This window comes from Vulpes vulpes, chromosome 12 (assembly GCF_048418805.1).
Source record: "Vulpes vulpes isolate BD-2025 chromosome 12, VulVul3, whole genome shotgun sequence".
Classification (NCBI taxonomy): Eukaryota; Metazoa; Chordata; class Mammalia; order Carnivora; family Canidae; genus Vulpes; species Vulpes vulpes.
The window spans coordinates 84,778,605-84,792,413 of record NC_132791.1 but is presented as its reverse complement, the minus strand read 5'-3'; the positions used below and the strand labels follow the sequence as shown (position 1 = coordinate 84,792,413).

Here is a 13,809-nt window from a genome sequence, read left to right as displayed (position 1 = left end):
GTTTTATTTTATTTTTTTAAGATTTTATTTATTTATTCATGAGAGACACACAGAGAAAGAGAGGCAGAGACACAGGCAGAGGGAGAAGCAGGCTCCATGCAGGGAGCCTGATGTGGGACTCAATCCCGGATCTCCAGGATCACACCCTGGGCTGCAGGCGGCACTAAACCACTGAGCCACCCGGGCTGCCCCTGTTTCAATGTTTTAAATTTCTCTTTTGGTGTTCAAGATTTTTCAAATACGTTTGAATAGTTGGGCAATCCTCCTGCTTTGAGTGGTATCTTAATCATAGGATAAAATCCCAGCCTTTGAGATGTTGACCATGACCTTTACCCTGCCCTCTTCTTCCAGCCTGGTCCATCCTCTCATCCTACCTCTCACTGCTTCCCAGCGCTGCCAGACTACTTATGGGATCCTGAACACATGCAATGCTTAGGTCAAACTAAATCAAATCGTTGTTTCAAAGTGTGTAGATCTCAGATGCCTTAGCACTTTCTGCATGTCCCAAACATGCATTATGCCGTATGCCCTTCCCTGGAATGGATGTTTGTCCTGTATGCTTCCTTCATGTCTTGAGTATAGCTCAGGCTTAGCCCTCCACTCATATGATTGGCATTTTTACGTGTGTGTTTTGGAGGCTCTTCCACTGAACTAGAAACTCGTCTCTGTCTCCAGCGCCTAACACAGTACCTGGCATGGAGCAAGTACTCAATCAATGGTTTTAACCAAATTGTGAGGTAGGTTAAGTCTCTGCACTTGTTATAGAAGACTTCCCATGGAAACTTCCTTCAGTTAGAAATGAATGCTACCTTTAAATGGTCAAAGTGGATGGTTTAACCAGATTGAATATTGAGAAAATGAAGTTGTATATTTGTGAATTCCGTTCAGGGGTAGAATCATCATTCCCCTGGTGCCCGTACTCAAGCGCCTAACCCTCATCCAGAATGTTGATGTCGGTGAGGTCGGCTTAGTACCAACGCTGAGTTTGTGACTTTTCAAGAGAGTGTAGGACTTTGCTCCCCAACACTTCTGGAAACATTAACATTGACCCCTAAAGACTGATACTGCCTCTTATTTTCTATTTTGCCTGTTTTCTCGGTAAGCAGAAATGCACAGTTGCAAAGTACAACTAAGTTAATTATTTTTATTCTGCCTACAATATTATGATTTTTGAATATAGTTTATAAACACTTGAAATGTTTTAATAAGGAAAGATGTGTAAGGATGTGGGTGGGTGTTTGGGTGGATGGATTAGAATTATTTTCTGTACACTTCTAATGAGCTACTGTCTTGTTATAGATCAGTTTGTCACAAAGGGGAATGGTCACATGTTTGCCACGGAGGTAGGTTATCACTAGAGAGTAGTCAACTAAACAGCAAGAGTCCTTGATGTCTTATTATAAATTCATGGTAGATAGGTGGAAAAGGAAAGAGAACCTGTTTGTGGGAAATAATCATGTTGACAAAAGCTAGCCCATTAATTTTCTAATGATGCCCAAGGAAAAGTGGTTGTTTAAATGGCTTCAGTACCTTTTACCACAATATACAAAGCTGAATAATGGTGTTCTGAATATATAAGATAAGAATAAAACATTAGGGGCGCCTGGGTGGCTCAGTCAGTTATGCATTTGCCTCTTGATTTTGGTTCAGGTCATGATCTCATGGTTGCGAGATCAAGCCCCATTTTGGCTCTGTGTTGGACAGGGAGCCTGCTTAAGATTTTCTCTCTTCCTTTCCCTCTGCTTCTCTCCCTAAGAAAAAGAATCAGGGGTTCCCTGGGTGGCTCAGCAGTTTGGCGCCTGCCTTTGGCCCAGGGTGTGATCCTGCAGTCTCGGGATCGAGTCCCACATCAGGCTCCCCACGTGGAGCCTGCTTCTCCCTCTGCCTATGTCTCTGCCTGTGTGTGTGTGTGTGTGTGTGTGTGTCTCTGTCTCTCATGAATAAATAAAATCTTCAAAAAGAAGAATCAAATATTAATTATAGAAAAATAAACATAGTTTTTTTTCCTTTATTCTAGAGTGAATACTTAAGCTTTCATTATGTTCATTAGAAATGCCAGCCTTGTAACAATGGCTTTCAAACTTTTAAAGGCAACTAATGGTAAGAAATACATTTCACACATACACACACACACCACACACACACACCTTCTCCATAATATTAAAACAAGTTTCACAGAACATTTCTGTCTCCTACCACATGAAATGCATTCAGATTTTTTTCTGATTTCATTTTTTATAAAATTTTTAATAAACTTTTTAATAAAATTCTGGCTGAGACCCACTAAATTGATTTCATGACCCAACACATGGTACATTTTTAAAAACATGTTATAAAACATAAATGTCATGTTTATACAAATGTGTATATATTTTATATAAAATATAATCCTTGTAGCAGGCATCGGGCAGCTTGGATTGCCATAATAATAATGGCAGCTATTATGTACTGAGCACATATTATGCTATGGGAGAATTTGATTTAAAATGGTAATTGTAGAGGTGCCTGGATTCCTTAGTCAGTTAAGCATCTAATCTTGATTTCGGCTCAGGTCATGATCTCAGGGTCATGAGATCCAGCCTCATGTCAGGCTCTAAGCTGGGTGGGAAGCCTGCTTAAGATGCTCCCTCTCCCTCTCCCTCTGCCCCTCCCCACTATCTGCTCCTGTGTGTGTGCATGTGTGCTCTCTCTTTCTTTCTCTTAAAAAAAATGGTAATTATTGTAAAGCAAAATACCTTCTTTGCTTCTTTAAGGGTAAAGTTTTGGCCAGATATTAGAAATGAGGAAGGAGGGATCCCTGGGTGGCGCAGCGGTTTAGCGCCTGCCTTTGGCCCAGGGCGCAATCCTGGAGACCCAGAATTGAATCCCATGTCGGGCTCCCGGTGCATGGAGCCTGCTTCTCCCTCTGCCTCTCTCTCTCTCTCTCTCTGTGTGTGACTATCATAAAAAAAAAAAGTGAGAAAGGATTATGGTCAGAAAGTGTTGGTTCAGATAGCATCCTATGTGCAAAACCTTTTAACAAGCTTTAAGACATATGTATAGAAATGTATTTCCTAATATTTTGATGTTCTTCTTCTAAGATTTGGGGTAAAATATTTATATGTATCTGTATATATATATATTTTTTTTACAAGGTATGTTATAAAAATCATAGTTTTTCATTTTAAATCTAAATGACTAAAAACTCTTCAAAAGATTCCAAAATATACTCCATAGCATAACTCAAGCTGATTTCCCTTCACTTACTATGATCTGTTAACATAGAAGCAAAATGAACGATAAACGTCTATAGCCAGAATCACAGCATTCTTGCCAGGGCTGTTAGGATGATCTGCTCAAATGACCTTTGGGGGGAAAAAATAAATAGAAATAACCCCACGTATTTGCCCACTGATCACAACCATGCAAACAGTATGTATTTATAAGATGATAAGAAGCAAAGAGACTGTAGAAAGATGTGGTGTTGGTGTTCCCTGATACTACAACATTCAGAAGGGTTAGGAAACACATTCCATTTTCATGGACACAGTTGAAAGGCTCACGGTGACTTAACATCTCCAGTATTTTAAGTAACCCTTCTTTTTTCTCCATTTTCAAATCAGATTTTGACATTTGAGCCCTGTTGGGGGTCTGGGGGACCAGCAGCCTACTGCTCAAGGCTCTGGGCTCCCATGTGTGCACCCCTCTAAGAAGTGATTGCTCCCTCATGAGTCAGCAGTTGGAACTGGATTTGCCAGCTCCCACCTCCTGACATTCGCTCTCAGACCACAGCTGTGCCGGGCAGCTGTTGCTCCCTTCAGTTGTCAGAACAAAATAGAAGGCTTGGAGGCCAGTGATTCTTGGGGCCCCAGCCTAGAGCAAGGGTCTGTGCACAGGTGTGTGGGCACAGGTGTGCAGGCATTGGTGAGAAGTAGCAGCTGCAGGTCCATCTATGGAGAACTTGTTACATTTACTGTGGGAAATGGAATCTTCTCGTTCCTGCAAGCTTTTCTTCACCATGGCCATGGTCTAGAAGAACTCTGCACCAGAAGCAACTTGCAGTTTGCAGTGTCATTATTGGTGACCCCTTTACATACCTATATTAATTTACACAGTTTCCTCCGAGCTGCATTTCAGATGCACTTTGTCGAACAATCGGCCATTTGGCAGGAGCCCAGTAGAGACACTGTTATTTGTCATCCCTTGCAGTTGGTCAGATTTGTAATATTCGTTGGCAGTTCCTGCAGATCGGATAACAAGAGCTGAATGGCCAAGGCCTCGGCTTTACACCGGAAATTACCGAAATAACTGAATTTTTTTCCTTATGAATTGGCCAGATGGACATTCAGGACTATTATTCTGTTCTGTGTGGATCTGGCCAAAGAGAAGGTCATGGATGGGATTCCATGAAAATAGGAGAAAATGTGGTTGCTTTCTTAACTTTCTGGTATTAAACCTGTTCATATGTCTTCCTGAATTAGTTTGGCTTTGGGAACCGCTGGGGTATAATGAGCTGTAGAGAGGAATAAAAGTACACCTAAACAATTGTGCGTGAGGTCTTGTGTGATGGGACGTGACTCTTGTTAGGGATGTGCATTCAGCACCGCCATGCTCCCCACCAGTTGTCAGTCATCCAAACCTCCAGAAAAAACACAAGTAGATGGGAAGTGTGACAGTTATAGATGAGGTGGGGTGGGGGGTATCTTTCTCAAAGCAAAACATTTCACCATCACTCCCTTTCCTGAGGGTAGATCTTTCTCTTCAGCCTGTTTCTCGGCGTAAAGGCCAAATGCCCCTTAACAAAGCACAAGTGTAACAGTTTGCTGTGAGCAAATTAAAAGTCAGCCAGAGGGTATTCTGACATATAAATAATGTAGGTCCTGTAGCGTGTCATGAAATATGTATGTCTTGTAGGTTTTCCTGTCTTCTGGCCTCTCTGGCTCCCTCTTGATTCTTACAGTAGAAAACTGTTCTCCATGTTTTATCTCCAAATTTTCATTTAGAACTTGTAGCAAACCTGTGCCTTAATGGTTTAGTGACCAAAGTGAGTCAGCAGAGCCTTAGATGGTGTGTCGCTGGTCTGGATCACAAAGCTCCTTGATCTCTGCCATGGGGCCACAGGCGATGGAGAGTGGCTCTCTCTAATATACCTGACTGCAGCTGTGTTCTGTCCACTTAATTGCCCCTGGGTTTTTAGCTCCCTTTTGGGGCTTTGGGCAGCCCATTACTCTTGTGCTCCTATGGAAAAGATCCAGGCTGCGCAGAGGGAATTAGGAGTACCACTGACCAACAGAGTTGTTCCAAATGCACAGATCGTGAAGTAAGCTTGGAATTGGCTTTGAACAGCCTGAAAGAAACTAGTGATTAAACAAACATAGCTGAAGCACCCACCATGCACCAGGTTCTGGGCAAGGTGCCGAGAATGCAGAAATGGATGCAAGACACAGTCGACACTGTTCCTGTGTCCTGAGACTCCCATTCTGGCTGAGGAAGGTAGAAACAAATACAGCGTGACACACCAGTATGCTGCTAGAAGTAAACACAAAGCAGGATGCCTACAGAACATGGGAGGGATACACAATTCTGCAGGGCAGTGTGGTGCTTGGGCCAGCAACAGTCTGGAACTTGTTCGAAATGCAGAATCCAGGCTCCACTCCAGACCTGCTGAATCAGAACCTGCATTTTTAACAAGCTTTCCTCAGGTGGGTCTTTTTTTTAAAGATTTTGTGTATTTATTCATGAGAAAGGCAGAGAGATAGGCAGAAGGAAAATCAGGCTCCCTATGGGGAGCCTGATATGGGACATAATCCAAGGTCCTGGGATCATGACCTGAGCCAAAGGCACAGGAGGCTCAACCACTGAGCCACCCAGGTGCCCTTCCCCAGGTGATTTATATGCATATTAAGTTTTGGAAAACATTGCTCTAGTATATTCAAGTTGGACCAAAGGAGTCCAACTTGAGGGAGACTCGGGGGAGATCTCTAATTTTTACTCATTCATTTATTTAACAATTCATTTACTTAATAGCCATTTATTGGCTACCTACCATGTACAAGGCACACAGCAGACATTCTATTTATGCTACAGCAGCAGGTTTTAATTATGATGCAAAAATAAATAACAATAATATAAGGCTATGTTGGAAAATAAGCCTTGCTAATTAGACTTCCTGGGTGGGCAGAAAGGGCCATAAAGAAGCTGACATTTGATTTGGGTCTTGAAGGATGAGTAGTTCATAGAGCCCTACATAGACAGTAAAGGAAGGGGCAATTCTTCGCAGGGAATTCGGTGCATCTACACAGGTCATGAACAAAGTACTTTGAGAGAAAATCTGTTACTTTTGCAGAGCTGAACATGGCAAGAGATGGGGCCAGGTGGTGCAATCTGTCTGTATGTCTTACCCTAACAAGACGATCCATATGTGATGTGCAGGGTTTCTTTCCTTCACCATAGGTTTTTGAGCAAAAAGCAAGCATACTGTGGATGGTAATTTAGGAGGTGTGCAAGGTAGACAGGAAAGAGAGGAGATTAGAAGCCCTGATCCATGTTGGGAAGCTTTAGTGGATGTCTGGGGCTGGGGCAATTACTATGTGATCTGGAGGGTGAGGGTGGAAATGCAAAGGAAGAGATGGAGTGGGCACCAAGTTGAGGGCAAAGGGTTGGGGGGAGAGAGAGAGAGAGAGAAATATATCAAACCTAAACACCTAATTTCCAATCTGGAAATCTGAGAGAATCACAGCAACATCAGTACAAACAGGGAAATCCACAAGAGGAGGCAGTAGAGGAACAAGACAACCTTGGCAGGAGGCCTTCACCATACTGTGTTTGGGATGCAGGTGAGACGTTCTGCATGGAGAGCTGTTGCAGGCAGGTGAAGTCACCAACTGGGAGGCCTAGGGATCACAATTAAATGAATCCAGAGACCAAAAAAAAGGGGGGGGCATGATGGAAGAGGAAACCCTAGGGGGCAGCGTTGTCTGGAAAATGGAGTCAATAGGTCAAGGAGACCAGGAAGAAAGGAGGAGGAGAAAACCGGAGAGTCCAGGGTCTCCAAACAAAGAAGGATGCCGCCATCGCTGTGACAATGTGGAAGAGTAAGCACTGGGAAAAGGCTGCCACTATCACCTTATTGGTGGCCTTGATTTTATTATTTTGTTGAAGTGTCATTGACATACAGTACTATGTTGGTTTAGGGTGTACAACACAGTGATGATTCAGCATTTATGTACTTTACAAAGTGATCACTGCCATGTCTAGTGACCGTCGGCCACCACACACAGTGACTGCATTCTTGACCATATTCCCTATGCTGAGCTTTTCATTCCCATGACTTGTTTTGTAACTGGAAGCCTGTGCCTCCAAGTCTCCTTCACTTGTTCTGGTCATCTTGCCCCTGTACCCATCAATTTGTTCTCTGTATTTATTATTTTATTTTATTATTTTTTTGTTCTCTGTATTTATGAGTCTGTTCCTGCTGTTTAGTTTGTTCATTTGGTTGTTTTTTTTTTTTTGGATTCCACATGTGAGTGAAATCATGTGGTATTTGTCTTTCTCTGTTTGACTTATTTCATGTAGTATAATATAATCTAGGGCCACCCATGGCTAGCTCTCATTTTTGGTATGGCTCAGTAGTATTCTTCCGTGTTTGTGTGTGTGTGTGTGTGTGTGTGTACATCACACCTTCTTTATCCACTCATCTGCCAGCGGACATTTAGGTTGTTTCCATATCTTGGCTATTATAAAGAATGCTGCAGTGAATGTGAGACCTCTAGAAAGTAGCTTCTGAAAGATTGGAGGTAGATGTGATTTTGTAGAACGAAGGAGTATGATTGACTTTGTGTAATGATCCCTTGATCATTTATAGATCAGTTGTCTGATTTAATAAGTTGTTGCTTTTAGCTTCAATTTCTGCCTTTTGAAGCTTGTGGATTATTTGATGGTTTTATTTGTACTTGAGTTATATCTTCAGTAGAGTAAGTATAGGTCAAATAATATCTACAGGGGCACCTGGGTGGTTCAGTCAGGGGAGTGTCTGACTCTTGATCTTAGCTCAGGTCTTGATCTCAGGGTGGTGAGTTCAAACCCTGTATTGGTCTCCACGCTGGGTGTGGACTTTGCTTAAATTAAAAAATTAAATAAATAAATACCTACAATTTCATACACAATAGTTTAGAGTTAGCTGCACTATGATGCTCTAAGTAAGCCTTTTATATTTAAAACTATGTTTATCATTTCCTAAGCATCTTTGAGTTTTATTGGTGGCTGATAAAAATATATAACTTTTTTAGAGTTTTTAAATTTTTCTCTTCCTGAATCAAAAGATTAGTAGCTTTTTAAAAAGTGCCAGCCTTAACAATCAACATTATTTTAGGAGGGCCAGGGTGGCTCAGTTGGATAAGTATCTGCCTTCAATTCAGGTCATGATCCCAGACTTCCTAATTACCTCTCCCTCTGCCCCTCCCTTGCTCATGGTCACTGTCTCTCTCAAATGAATAAGTAAAAAATCTCTATTTTAAATTTTTTTGTTTTATTTTTTAATTTAAAATCATTTAATTAACATATAATATATGATTGCTTTCAGAGGTAGACTTCAGTGATTCATCAGTCTTATATAACACCCAGTGCTCATCACATCATGTGCCCTCCTTAATGCCCATCACCCAGTTACCCCATCCCTCCACCCCCTCCCCTACAATGACCCTCAGTTTGTTTCTTATGATTAAGAATCTCTTATGCTTTGTCTCTGATTTTATCTATTTTATTATTCCCTCTCTTTCCCTATGATCCTTTATTTTGTTGCTTAAATTCCATATATGAGTGAGATCATATGACAACTGTCTTTCTCTGATTGACTTATTTCACTGAGCATAATACCCTCTAGTTCCATTCACATCATTGCAAGTGCTAAGATTTCATCCTTTCTGATGGCTAAGTAGTAGTCCATTGTATATCTCTGTCACATCTTTGTCCAACCATTGATGGACATCTGGACTCTTTGCATAATAATAAAAGATCTTTTTTAAAAAGATTATTTTATTTACTAGCACCTTTTTCTAACCAAGAACTAGAGCTCTCTCAACCTGAAGGGCCAGCAAGTTAACACACCTTCCTGATTTATTTAAACCATCATCTTGGGTATATTTCAGTTAAGATATGTGCATTTAAAATTCTTTCATGTGTAATGTTGAAGGCAGTGGTGTAACTGGCGATGTCCTGTTCCCTACCCTCTCCACCAGCCAGTCTTAGGAAAATTAGGATGTGATTGTTTAGGGGTGCAGGCAGAGCTGGTCCCCAGAGCAGAGCCGGGGTGCCTAAATAGCAGGCGACGTTGAGTGAGCTTGCCACAGCTCAGAGCTGAGCCACACTGGGTATCCCTGCCTTCTCATTCATCACTGAGAAGCCACACCTCTGGGTCAAAGCTCAGTCCTCATTGTGTCCCAGGCACTTGCCCACTTCCTGAGACCGGGCCCCCCCCCAGTAATCATTGCCATGGTTGAATGGCTTGGTCCATCTCCCTGTCCTTCCCCGCCCCCCGGTAAGAAAGGGCAAGGGCAGACAAAGCCTTCCTATTGACCATCCTTCGGCTCAGGTCGCGATCCCGGGGTCCTGGGATCAAGGCATCAGGCTCATGTCAGGAAACCTGCTTCTCCCTCTTTCTGTGTCTCTACCTCGCTCTCTCTCTCTCTCATGAATAAATAAATAAATAAAATATTTTTTAAATAATAAATAAAAGTGAGTTTTATCTTTTTGAATGGCCAGAAGCCATTGAGACCCTCTTTGGAAAGGATTAATTCAATACTTCTTTCAGTCCTAAGGAACAGAGTATAGAGGCATGAGTGAGTGAGTCCTTGGTAGGGATGTTTTTGTGATGATATCTGAAGGCAATCTTAGAGCAGTTTTGAGCAGTGGTAGTTTGATTAAACAAATGTGGAGTATGAGTATCAGAAGGTAATGCCTAGAGGGACGCCTGGGCAGCTCAGTCAATGAAGTATCCGACTCTTGGTTTTGGCTCAGGTCACGATCACCAGGTCCTGGGATCGAGCCCTGCATCTGGGTCCATGCTGAACAGGAATCTGCTTCAGATTCTCATTCCCTCCCCCACTGCTCCACCCCCCACCCCTCCACCCCCACTCACTTGCTTCCTGTCTCTAAAATAAATAAATAAAATCCAAAAAAAAAAAAGGAAGAAGAAGAAGAAGGTAATGCTCAGAAAGACATTGGTCACATGGGTCTGTAAGTTGTTGCGTGATGCTAACACTTCAGCTACAATTATTTGTTGTAATACAACGCTCACATCCCCTTCTCCTGGAACCCCCTCCCTCTTGCTTCCGGCTGCCAAATCCAGTCCATCCAATCTTCAAAAGCCTTTTTCAAGGGCCTTCTCCCCAAGAACCTCTCCCATCTCCTATGCTTTGTTTCCATGCCCTACCCCAAACTGGAAGTTCCCCATTCCCTCCACAGAACCTCCATAGCGCTCCTTTAAAAAAAAAAAAAAGATTTTTTTAAAATTTATTTATTTATGAGAAACACAGAGAGAGAGGCAGAGACATAGGCAGAGGGAGAAGCAGGCTCCCTGCAGGGAGCCTGATGCCAGACTCGATCCCAGGACCTCGGGATCACTATCTGAGCTGAAGGCTCAACCACTGAGCAACCCAGGCGTCCCCTCCATAGTGCTCCTTAAAATTTGTTCTGCATTTATGATGCTTAGCACTTTCTACCTTATAAAGCAATTACTTATTCACTTCAGTAAATATTTATGAAGCACCTACCCTGTTTCAGGCACTGGGCTGCATGACTAGGAACAATAACGTGAAAAATGAGGAGTGCTTCTGTGCTCGGGCTCATGACCAAATCTGAACGCACAGAAAGACAACTGCAGTATAACATGAACTATTCCAATGAGGAGGTTCCTAACAGATCCTTGTAATAGAGAAACAGGAAATCTGCTCTTGGGAGAGAAAACCTACAAAATGGGAAGACATGTGAGTTGAGCCTTGAAGGATAGACAAGGGGTTTTTCAGATTGTAAATTGGGGAAGAGCCTTCCAGACGAAGGCACAGCCTGAACAAAGACATGAAGGCCTACAGCTGAGTGCCTGTTGTCTGGGATCACGGGAGTATCTTCTCTCTCTTCTGGGGCTGGAAGCTCATGAAAGCAGGGACCTTTCCCCATTCTGCCTCGAATCTGCATCAGGGACTGGTACAGGTCCTTAAACACAATGCCCAATCCCCAACTGCATTTGCTAAGCTGAACACATTAGTTTATAGTCACAGTTCTTCAGGATGAAATTCCCAGCCTGTTATTCTATTAGCTACAAATTGTGTTCATTGTTTAAGAGCCACATAAATAATATCTCTTTACTTCTTCTATCCGAGAGGGTGGTGACAGAAATGGACAATGCATTTTATTAGAGGCGGGGGAATATCGGGTCACAAACGCCTCCCCTGCACCTGTCCCTTGCCACCTGCTCGCCACTAATTCCCAGCTGGTATAAACTCAGTAAATGCACGCTAATATTAGATGAAGCCAGAAGGGTTTCTTAAGAAGGGATAGGAGGAAGGCACAGGTTGGATTCTGCAGGTAAAACAAGCCCTGCATGGGATGCAGCCTAGAGCCCTGCCCGGACCAGTCTGTTGGTCTGGGTTGCTTCCCTGATGTGAGCTGAGCTCCCTACAGACCCTTTCCCAGACCTGAACACCAATCAAACTTTCCTGTGAATTTTAGAGCCTACCATTGACACAAGTTTCTCTTCGTGCGTTTCCACTATAAAGCTCAGGAGATGCTGATGCTTCTAATTTTTTTTTTTTTACTCTTTCTTAAGTAAATAATATATATATAACATAGAGCCAAATGTAAATCATTTTTGTAGCAGCTCTTATTTCCCTCTCCCAACCCCCAAGTATGGATAATTTAAGAAATACAATCATTTCTTTAAGACCCTAACATCTGAAAAAAAAAAGCAAAATCTTTAATTCAGTGATAGTTCAGACTTAGGATTTGCTGGCCAGATGAAGTAGTTGTCCAGATAATTCAAGCCACATGTCACTCGTGGTCTTCCTATAACTATTGGCTGTCTATAGTTTGTCTCTTTGATGGGTATGCTCTGCTATCTTTAACTCTGGAAAATCTTCCCATGGAAAATTTTATCTTTTCTTTTTTTTTTTTATGAGAAATTACATTTTCAAGCTGCCAGTGCTGGCAAACAAGGAGAAAAGACAATCTGGAAATCCTAGATTTGTTCCAGATAGCTGTAGCAAAGCAAGGGCAAACTAATAATTAAGGCTACTTATCAAGACAATGTATGCAAAAGAGCTGGATTACTTGGGCAAATTAGATTGTGCTCAATGGATTCTTCTAGATTCTGCTGCTCTCAAGGCTTAGTCTGCTTTCACCAAGCATTTCTACCTGGCACGTTTAAAACAGAAATCACTACCTATGTTTTTTTGAAGGGACACATCCGGATATGTAAGTTAGGAGAACAACAAGCATAAAAACCATAAGTTACTGGTTTCCACAAACTAGTAATAGACTGTGCATGTTATTTCCAGGCTGTGTTCCAACTTAAAGCTGTTACTCCTTCTCTGAAAGGACTTTGTTGCTCTCTCTTCGTTATCTACTACCACAGCTCACATCTCTCCAGGTCATCAAATGAATGAAGAGAGATCATGTGAAGGATGGAAGGATGGACAGGATTGAAACCATCAGAAGTCATTGACAAAACCATGGGATGTATTTTCATGACTCTTGCTCTTGTATTTCTCAAGATGAGGGTGTTTGGAATCTTGCTTCTGAAGAAAAGTCAAAATGAGCTGTACATTTCCTTCATGATTTTATAGGACCATCTTAGTATTTCAGACCTAAAATTCAAGTAATGTTCTGTTACCATAGATGAAATAGGAAATAGTCCCTAAATTGACTTTTTAAAAATTATTAATAAACATATGCTTAAAATATTATACGGCACTTCATTGTAGTATTTTTAACTGTTTTCTTGGAATGCCCCCCAGAAACTTTGTTTTCATTGGCAGAAGTAGTCTCAAAATTATAGGAAGTGATAAAAATAAGAAAATAGAGGCGAAAGTCATAATTCCCTTTGGCTTCTACTTATGTTGTACAGGATGATCATCTGTTAGTTTATGTGCAATCCTTTTTCTTGATTATAGTTGTCTGCCAATAAAAGCGTGATATAAATATGAAAGTAAAATTCACAAGTACTTATAGAAATTGACAAATTTGGAAATGTATCAATTTCACTAAGTTCTTGATCAAAGTACATCTTGCAAAAAATAGAAAGAAATTAGTTTTGATTCTAAAATATAAACAAACCCTCAATCATGAATTTGTGAAGTATTTTTTTGCAACGAGAATGGTCTGACATGTGCATAGAAAGTCTTTAGTTCTGAAACTGATAGTTTTTTCATTTAATCCCTTCCTCCTATTGTGGTATATGAGTGGCTTATCATCCTCGTATTTTATTTTTATTTTATTTTTAAAGATTTTATTTATATGAGCTCTCATATATTTATATGAGAGAGCACACATGTGCACGAGGCTATTTATCAAGACAATTTATGCAAAAGAGCTGGATTACTTGGGCAAATTAAATTGTGCTCAATAGATTCTTCTGGACTCTGCTGCTCTGAAGGCTTAGTCTGCTTTCACCAAGGATTTCTACCTGGCATGTGTAAAACAGAAATCATCATCTATGTGCGAGAGTGGGGCAAAGGAAGAAGCAGACTCCCCACTGAGCAGGGAGCCAGATGCAGGTCTCAATCCCAAGACCTCAAGATCATGACCTGAGCAGAAGAGAGACACTTAACCAACTGAGCC

The 13,809-nt window shown here is 41.5% G+C and overlaps 1 protein-coding gene across 2 annotated transcripts in view; it reads left to right on the top strand.

Annotated features, from left to right (window-relative positions):
• Window positions 1–13,809, top strand: part of CAP2 (cyclase associated actin cytoskeleton regulatory protein 2) — a 140,678-nt gene that overhangs the window by 107,422 nt on the left and 19,447 nt on the right. The window lies entirely within an intron of this gene.